The following is a 9,845-nucleotide window of genomic DNA, read 5'->3' as shown; positions in this document are numbered from 1 at the left end:
GAAACAACCCATGGCCACAAATGAGTAGTCTCAGTGGAGGAGAAGGCAGAAGGCTCAAGAGAAGGTAGTGAACTAAATGGCATTGAAGATTCTGTTGTCTGGGCCAAATTATGATTGTGCCAGTTTTTTATTTGGTGATTTTTAATGACAATAGACTGCTTATTCTAAAGTATTTCCTTATTTTTCTGAATGATAGTGATGTGTTTCAACATTTTCTTTGTTTTTCTTCAAGAGTTGTTTTTGAAAATCCAAATTCTTTAGCCATTTGTGACATATATTCCCCTCTCCTCAATCCATATAAAATTTTAAACGTGCATAGCATAAATACAAACTTTTCAGGCCACATAAACTTTTCTTGTGAATAACAAAGGCCAAACCCAATGGGAAGAAGTAGAAAAGAGAGAAAACATGGGAATAATTGGTACAGGAGTGGGAGAGCAGTGCCAGAGAAGGGACTAGTCCAGAAACCTTTCCCTTGCCACCTGCCCCTGTAGCAGAGCTCTTCCTCCTGGAGTCATCCATCACAGAACACTGTTTTTCACTGCTTCTCCTGCAGGGGTTGTGCTGGGAGGGTCCCTCACAGCTGACTTGAGCAAAGCAAACACAGTGTTGAGTTGCTTGGCTTCCACCTTAGAGCTCAGTGTGGGATTTGGGAGCTCTGTGGGGCACCCAGTGCTGCTCGTTAGCCCATCCTCACATCTCAGCAGCAGCCTGGCCAAACCTCTGCTCTTCGTGCCTCTGCCCTGCCCCGACACCACAGGCACAAATAATTTTGGATAAGACTGCACTGAGGTTTGATTTAATAAATCCCTCTAATAAGTGCAACAAAGGGACAGAAAAGATCCCTTTGGCGGCTGAGCCAGCTTAAATGAGCAGAATGCTTTCTAATTAACAATCCAGTGGGTTCACTTCTCATGCTTGGCTTTGTAAAGAGCAAAGTGAAAAATACTTTAAAAGCGTTCAAAGACATCTTTGTTTTACAGGAGTAAGGAAATGCTGCTCTATCCACTGACCACCACCACGGATCAGAAGGCCATGCAGCTGCAGGTCACTCTCACAAAATGGTTGCCAATATTTCCTCAGCAAACCCTCTATCGATTGCATAAATACAGTACAGTACCCATGAGGTAGTGTTGACCTGTCACATAGTAAAGATGTGGCAAGCCCCATAATTCATTACCAGTTGGAAATAGAACATCATTGGAGAGATAAGGATAACAATGACTTTCCATCCAATGATAAATTACTAGCAGCTGCATTATTTTCCCTCACTTATATATGGCTCTCTTTATTGAATTTAGCTTGAGATAAATAAATGATCTGCCAGGAGCCTGGTTAATATTACTTCTCTGGGACCCATTTCAGGCCCAACTAGGCTTTTGCTGATAATATCTTTAAGCTTTTCAGTAGGGAGAGACATAACATTTGTTTCTGACAAGAACCCTATGTCGCCTTATCTGTTTCATTTGAGAGGCCGTCGACCTCAGCTTCTTTAGTTAAAATGAGAGCTTTACTGTAGAGACTAAGTTCTTGAACTTGACTCTCTTCTTACGATGAGATTATATGTCCTGGTTGTAAATTTGAAGCCACACATGATATACAGTTATTCTTAGCATTTCCTGTTGATCACAGGGTGGTATTGATTGCCCCTGCTTTTGAATCTCTCTCTGGTTTGTTTGAAAAGGAATTCCATCTTTTTTTTGTGTTATTATTTTTCACGCCACAATAATCTGTGAGCTTGTTGATGCACACTCATATTTAACTCCATGCATTTGTTCCACTTGAAAATGACTGTTTTTTTCACAACCTCCCCCTCCTCCTTCTACCTTAGAAAAGAAGGCTTAACAAACGTATCCACTTGATTAAAAATAAAAAAGTCAGTTTAAGAACAAAAGACAAACTCTTTCTGTGAACTAAGATGCCAGAGAACTCTCAAAATTCTTTTTCTTACCATTAATGATTGATGTGCTGCTTCAGTGATCCAGGCTTTGCAGGTACCGTGTGAAGAGTGAGAGCAGGGAGGGGATGGAGTGGAGGTGTGAGGCAGCAGGCATGAACAGCCTGTGCATCACTCCTACAGTAACTGTTTGGATACCTCCATTGTGGTATTTTTGTTATTTCTGGGAAGCCCTATCATCAGGTTTTAGATTAAAATCAGACAGTTGCCATTTTTCATACAGCGTGAATTAGAGGAAATTAAACCCAACCACTTCTGATAAATCCTCTCATAAATAAACTGGCTGGTGGTGTTAAATGAAAGTCCAGCCACAGTTTGATTCGCGTTGCAGAGAACAAAGAATGAGTTCTGCCTATTTTAACACTCCATCATTATTATTGTTATTTATACTATAGGAATGCCTAAAGGCTCCAGCTGAGTGTGGAGCCCCCATCTGCTAAGTGCATAATCAGGCTTGCCTGAAAGAGTTTGCACTAGGAATAAAATAGAAAAAGGAAAAAAAAAAGGGAAAGAACTATTATATCTTTCGGTGCCTTTTACTTTACAGTTGGGAAACTGAGGCACAAAGAAGGAGAGCAGTCTGCCCAAGGCAGCGAGGAAAATCTTCAGCAAGGTTGGCAACTTCCAAAAGATCGTGTGAGTTTCTGCCAAGTCTCTTGATGTAAGATCCTTTCCTACAGTCTTTTTGGGGGGTCACCTGTCTCCTTTATGCTTTCCCACTAGGCAAAAGTTAGAAGATAAAGTGGGAATATGACAATAAATCTCTTTTATCTGATGCTGGAAGAATTTGCAGTTAGGAAAGGAGGCACACCCTGAATAGCATCTTGCATAGATTTGTGTAAAAGATATAATCTGGGTGCATTTTAATTTTAATTTGAACAATGCCTTGTCTTGAAATGAAATAACGAAAATTTGCCTTTTTATATAATAGGAGTAGTTTTGGCATGTACTGGCTATTTCCCGTGTCACATCAGAAGATTAAAAAAAAATCTTGCACAATGCTACTAAAATGCAGAAAGTTTAATATGTATTAAATCAGAAAAATAGGGTAGCCATGTGACACTCATTCTGTGTCAGCCAGAACCAGTTCTTGTTTACCTTGAGAGGCTGACAGAATCTTTTCACCAATAATTATTAGCCAAACTCTTCAGAAATTAATTTCCCTTACAATCACAAACACAGGCAGCAGGGGAAGGAAAAAAAAAAAAAAAAAGGATGGTGGATATGAAATAAATTATTTGCTGCCAAAGAGTGAGAATGCATTTTCCATTTCTGCTGCTCTGCCATTCTAACGTTTCCCTGAGAACCCGGAAAGTATCAGGATGAGATTCACACACACACAAAGCCAAATTAAAGTGGTTTCATGCAGAGCTTTCCACGGAAGAATGAATTGACTCCTGTGCCCTCATGTACACACGGTGTGTGAGCAGAGGGAGGGGAGGAGGAACTGCAGCAGGACACTGGTGTTGTAGTAGTCCCCAAAGCAAGCTGGGACAACAGTCCCAGGGGGTTCTGACCACAGTTTCCAGTAGCTTTTTCATCAGGTTACTTATCTCACCAGGTACTCTGTGTGGTGATCTGTTTGGGCTGGGGATGTGTGGATTGCTTCTTGGAGGGGTGAAGTCATCAGACCTCCTCACTTCTTTCCAGACCATCTCATTGCAGGAGGAAAGGGCGATGCATATCACTGGAAAAGTTACTCTAGGGAATAATCCTTACTGAGATCCCTGTGCAGTGGTGAGTAGATGCAGTGAACTCTTCTCTGTAAGCCTTGGAAAGTGACTTGGCCAACATGTGAGGAGGCTCAACTGGGAATAAAACCCTTTTGGATTTGGTTATTAAAACACCCTTCCTTGTTAAGAAGTGACTGCAGTATGGGCAGTGCCTCTATTACCAGCTGTGTGGTGTTCATGTTGCCTTGTTGTTTCCACAGAATTAGTTTTCCTTCTTTTTTTTTCTGCACAAGCCATGTCTATAACAGTTTCTTTGTCTACTGTGAAGCTACCAGAGAGTTTAATCTTCAGCGAGGTGCTGAGAGGTTTTACAGCGTCGCTGTCAGTACATCTTTGACAGGGATCTTTCGCAAACTTTGGCAGAGGACGTTTAGCTTCTGTATCTACCTGTAAATCTAGTTGAGTTCAGCTAAACCACAGACTCCTTGTCTTTTGATGCTTACTCAGCCTCCACTCCGACCACCTGTGTGCAGGAGCACTGCGGTGACTTCCCTGCTAGTCGTCAGATGTCATCTTTGCAGGCAATTAGACCCATGATTATTATCCCTCCCTCTGGATCACCACTTTTACAGACAGTTTACAGTAACAGATCACACCGGTGCTCCCTGGCTCACATCAGTGTCGGGTGTGCAGATTTAACCTCTCTTCTTCAGGGGTGGTTCAAGAGTGGTGTGGTGTTAGTCGCTTGGAGTGTTATTCACAGGGACCTGGGCCAAGGCCAACGACTCAATTCACATTATTGGCTGGGCAAGAAAAATGCCACTGGTGCTGACCTTGTCATAAATCCACAGCCCCTGTCCCCATGCCACCAGCTCTCCAGACCAGCCTTTTAAAGACTGATTGTATCTGCATTCCGGTTGCCAAAATTGTTTAGGGTTTTTTTGTTATTTTGACTCTGTGGTCTCAGAGGAGCAAAATTCCTCAATAATTTTGCTTTCTCATCAGCCAAAGGCGCCACTCTGTGCTGTGTGCCAGCAAGGCTGGAGAACAAGGCTGTCTTTAAATGAAAAAGCCCTGCCTTTTCCTCCTCGCATTCGTACATGTTAAACATGACTTCTTACTTCTGTCATTCATCCTATTAAGAAAACCCCGGACTGCCAAGTGTAACCTCATTTGCCAGATTCCAGGGGATGGCAAGCATTTGTACCTGAATCATAAAGCCTGAAGGAAGGGCCTTATCTGATGTGGTTCACCAGGCTTAATGGGCTGGTCTGTGCAGCTGCATCACCTTGGGTAAGAACTTCAACAGAGCCTCTTAAAAATAGCCTGCTTGATGTTACATGCATTGTGCCGAAGGACACAGGTGTTTATATTTACAGACTTGGTACTTGACTGCTTTAAATGGTTGTTTGGTGGTAGGATCCAATTGAGCAATATTCTAAACCGGGTTTGATTCGGTTTGAAATTCCAGCTCCGCAGCAAGATTTTGGTTCAAATGTGGTTTTGACCAGTTGTCCTCCTCTCTCGGCCTCCCTTGTAGGATGGAGATGCATTAATGTGTTGATGATGTAAGACTGGAGGAAGGCTTTCTTTGCTTGTAGACATTACTGCTGAACCAGTTGTTCTGATGATTTACCCAGAAAGCCCTAACTGTCCTTATAAATGTAAAATTTTCTTTTTTTTTTTTTTTTTCATTCTTGAGCAGATGGAAGACTTAGATGGAAAGGAATAAAAATATAATTTGCCAAAGCCCTCAATTAATCATAATCAAGTTTGTGCATGTTATACTCTACAAGGGTAACAACAATGAAACACAAGGAGAAAAGGATGCTTTCCTCAGGCAATTCTGGAGACATAAAAGCAATAAAGAAGCATACTTCAGAATAATGTGGAGATATATGACTGCACTAAATAAAAATGCTTCTTTAACGTACTGTAAAAATAAAGATGTTTAGTTAGATTTATCATTCATGTTACAAACACAAATTGATCCCCTGGACTACGCCATTGGCTCTGAAAGTATCCAAGGGATGGTTGTGACTCACTATTTTCTGGAATTACTTAAACATTGTTTCATTTGTTAAAGAGCTAACTAGATTATTCCTTTTTGCTCTGAGGTAATAAATACGGGGCACCTTGATCACACAGGTACGACTTTTTGACTTCTACACTATATTTAGGCCATCTTTTAATTGGGTATAGTGACAGGGGTGGCTTGCTTATTAATTTCCACGAGTCACAACTGAACCTGTGAAAAGACATTTTTTAAACTAGTTTTACAAATATTAGCATGTTAATTGAAAGCAACCCCACTCCCCAAATCCGTTCCTGACTGACTTGAGAACATTCAAAACCAGTGAGATTCATTTCTGCAGCCTCATTCAACCATTGCAATGAGCAAATGAAACAATTGTTTTATTTGTAAGAGGAGATTATCCCTTGAAGGCAGATAGGAGGATACTGCCTACAGAACCCCATTTGCAGGCACAAAGAGCGCTTAGTCAATTTTTGGCAGTGATACTGAAGCTATTAGTTTTGGATATGAGTTCACTGATGTTCAGTGCTGTAGATTTCCAGTTAGTTCATGAAGGGCCTTTAAAATTACACACAGAGCTTCATTAATTGCCTTAGAAAAGAAGCAACAAATATCAGGCCCTTAAAGTGTGTGTGCACAGAATGGCCATTGATTTCAGTGAATATTCCCCACTGGAGAACTGATCCTACGTCCTGGGAAGGCAATCACAGGTTTTACAGTAGTTGCATCAGGCACTGCCCCAAAGTGCAAGGGCTTTGGAGGATCAGGCCCCAGTAGCTGCTATTTGGTATCTGTCTGTCTGTCTATCTAATTTATCTGTATATATGGTTTATATGCACATCCACACACATGCATATATATAATCCTGATTCACTGTGTGAAAAAAGAGTAACTCTGATTGTTTTAACTCAAGTTGGAGACTTGAGACAAGATGCCAAAGTCAGGGGCTTTCAAAAGAAAGAAATAGAAATCGAGCTCTGCGGTCTTGAAGGGTTTTTTGTGTGTCTGTTATTTCATTTGATAGAGTAGTGCCCGAACATTTGTTCTACAAACAGCTATCCGTAAAGGAGAATTTCCTATGCCTGCCTTGCAAATGGCACAACCTCATGTGATCCCTGATCACAACAAATTGATTTATTTAAATAAAAATAATGATCTTCTTTGCTTTCTCCAGCCCCAGCAGCAAAATCCCATGTAACCCTGATCAGCAAATTGATAGTTATCTTCTTTTGCCCTCCTTTCTCATACCCAAACAATATCACACTGATCCCCAAGTAATAAGAAAATGATTTATGCAAACAAAAATAATTATCTTTCTTTGCTCTCCACCCTCTGACTGTATAATCTCAGCAGCTCCTTGTTTAACAAATTGATTTATTTAAATTAAACAAATGGTGATTTCCTTTTGACCTCTGTGGAGCACTTCTGTGGCAAACTCCTACCACTGCCACCACCTTACCCATATGCTTAGAAGGATGTATTTTAAAATATTACAGCACTTTAAACTAACCTTGATACTTTGTGATTCCTTTAATCAAACCTCATGGAAGCTCTGCTTCTGTGCAATGAAATTAGGACGTGTGTCATCTGAAAAATAAGAAGGGTAACTTAAATGTACCTTCCTCCATATTTTTTTATGGCAGAGATGTTTATTCATTTAATTTCCCAGGAGAAACTGTACAAAGGGGGGCTGTGTATGGTTCGTCTACACCCACCTCTCCCTCAAGGTTCTTTGCAGACAGACTTTAGAGCACTGTCAAACTCAGTGCACAGATATGTGTGAGGCCACCTCCCCTAAAACACTGACAGAGCCATCTAGTGCCAGCCTGCTCTGTGACAGACACCAGCAACAGCTGATGGATGAGAGCAGGAGCTCCAAGGGTTTCATCCACTGTGTTTTACGGTTCTGTCAAACCAGAGTTTGTCGTAAGGGCTCAGCCTCTCACTGGCAAAACCTTCCTAGGCACGAGGAGAGGCAGAGCCCTGCTTGTCAATGGTTCCAGTGACATGAACTTTTTGTTCCACATTCAATAGCCCTGAAGGTATATAAATACATATAGATGTATGTGTTTGTGTGCATTTTTTACTGTGCTGGTTTTGTTTAAGTTTGTGTTTTCTGTGCTGTCCAGCCAGTATCTCTGATTTGCGCAGCTGCTGCTTAAACAGTCATTTTGGCATTATAGAGAATTACATAATTATATGTGCCATAAGCAAAAGTGCAAATAGTCCCACTTAACACCTAATCATGTGATATCTGTTGTGAAATGCTGGCGAAGTAGCCAGTAGATAGGACTGTTGCTTTGCTATTAGCTCTGGTTCTTTGGAGGCGAGTACGGACTGCAGCTGGAATTTGGCACAGATGGAAGAGGGATTAAGTGATAGTGGGAGCCTGAGCTTATTGTATATAGAAACATTCTTTCCTCGACCACTTTCTGTGGTGTGTAATACTCTGAGCAGGGCACTGGTGTTAACCAGTCTCCCAGATTTGGAAATACTTTGCTTTTTTAGCAGTTTGTTCACATCATGTGTCTGCTTTGGTTTCAGACCCGCGGTGCTCTCCGACAGAAGACAGTGACATGACAGGAATGGTGACACAAGGCTCTTACTGTTACATTCAATAATTGATTCTTCTGGATGGATTGTGACTCCCTAAAGGTTGCAAAGAGAGGTAAGAATGATTGGACAGCTTCAGAAACATTGGTTTCTTCCAAAGTCAGGAAGTTTTCACTCCCTTTAATCCTTCCCCTTCACGGTCTAGCACTCTTTGTGCCTCTTTGGAAATACATGGGAAAATCATTAAGAGAGATTGTTTTTATTAACCAATCATTTTCTTCTTTCTTTTTCCAGTAATTTTAAGTGGGTTTGGTAAAGTTGAACACTGATTTGGGAATCACCGTGTGAAAAACCTGATTGTGTCCATTTTTATGATTGCCGCAAACTCTGCATAGGAAATCCAGATAAAAGGGAAAACATTGCAAAAACTGGTCAAGTTACAAGGTAAAAATATGGATACCTCTGAAATTTTTCAAATCCCACTTTTTCTTTTTTTATTTTAAATATATTTTTTTATTCTTCCAAATGCCGAATAGTTTGTTTCAGAATATTCCATTTCAAAATTCCGCCCTTCCCTTACATTTGCATTACCTTTACTCCTGACTTGCACAAGTAAAGTGAGGTGAGACTCAGTCTATAAGATTATGCAAAAATATTCCCTTAAAAAAATAATAACCTCGTTCTGAAATTATACATGGAAGTTTAGAGCTGCAGCCTTTTAAAAAATTCTGCCACTCTCTATTGACTTGCCAGAGAGAGGCAAGTGTTTTTGCAGATGGCTTGGAATTAGTGGAACATGAAATAATGTCAGTGGTACTGGTAAGAGGATTAACCAGCAGTTCTGATGTTATTGAACGGTTTGCAGAGACCATATTAAACAGCCACATCAGTCCACAGGTCAGCCTTGCAGTTCTTCTGCTAAGCAAACACAGATGTAGAGTTCCCTTTCATGGCCATCATTTCGTGCCTTTGACGTATGTTAGGCTCTTGGGACTCAGTGGCATATTTACAGCCTGAACATTAAAGATGCCTTTTTTTTTTTTTAGATGATTAGTGGACACCGACATCTAAATCAGTAGTAAAAGGAAAAGCAGGAACCCAGGACAGTGGGGAAAGACTCCAGCAATGCAAACATGTAAGTGAAAGATTAGGCTGCTAGAAAGTTCCCTGCTGAAACACTGGGAGGCTTTTTCAGTTGATGACAAAACTTCTCCTTAAGAATCCAGTCGGTTTTAAATCTCTCTTTCTTTTGGGTTGATCTTCTCTTTATTTTGCCAAAGCTGCCTATGAAGTTGCAGTGGTTGAATTTCACAAGGCGAGAGGAGTTCAGCTCGTGTCAGCGCTGCCAGGCCTCTGTGCTTGTTCAAAGTTTGTGCAGGTCTCCTGGGACTACAGATTGGCCAGAAGAAATTGAGGGAACAGTCTGTTTTACAATATTCCCGTTCCTTTTCTATTCCAGCAGAAACTTTGGCAGCTCATTAACATTTTCCTCAGCTTTTTGTTTTTCTGAAACTAGGAGTCAGAAATTAGCAAAATGAATAGCACAACTATGTGATAAACAGTTTTTGTTTTTTTTTTAATGCACACAAAATACATACTTATCTGCGTGTAGAGAGGACATGGTGGG

The 9,845-nt window shown here is 40.8% G+C and overlaps 1 long non-coding RNA gene across 1 annotated transcript; it reads left to right on the top strand.

Annotated features, from left to right (window-relative positions):
- The first annotated feature begins 2,510 nt into the window (after nucleotides 1-2,510).
- On the top strand, nucleotides 2,511-9,350 carry LOC114061838. The gene is made up of 3 exons (XR_003572231.1): nucleotides 2,511-2,618; nucleotides 8,210-8,333; nucleotides 9,265-9,350. It is a non-coding gene; the product is annotated as an uncharacterized LOC114061838 (long non-coding RNA).
- Nucleotides 9,351-9,845: the final 495 nt, after the last annotated feature.

This window comes from Empidonax traillii, unplaced genomic scaffold (genome assembly GCF_003031625.1).
Source record: "Empidonax traillii isolate 1590-97213 ecotype Southwest subspecies unplaced genomic scaffold, ASM303162v1 scaffold362:size563497, whole genome shotgun sequence".
NCBI classification, from domain to species: Eukaryota; Metazoa; Chordata; class Aves; order Passeriformes; family Tyrannidae; genus Empidonax; species Empidonax traillii.
The sequence above is the reverse complement of the archived record's forward strand: the minus strand, read 5'-3'. Positions and strand labels throughout refer to the sequence as shown.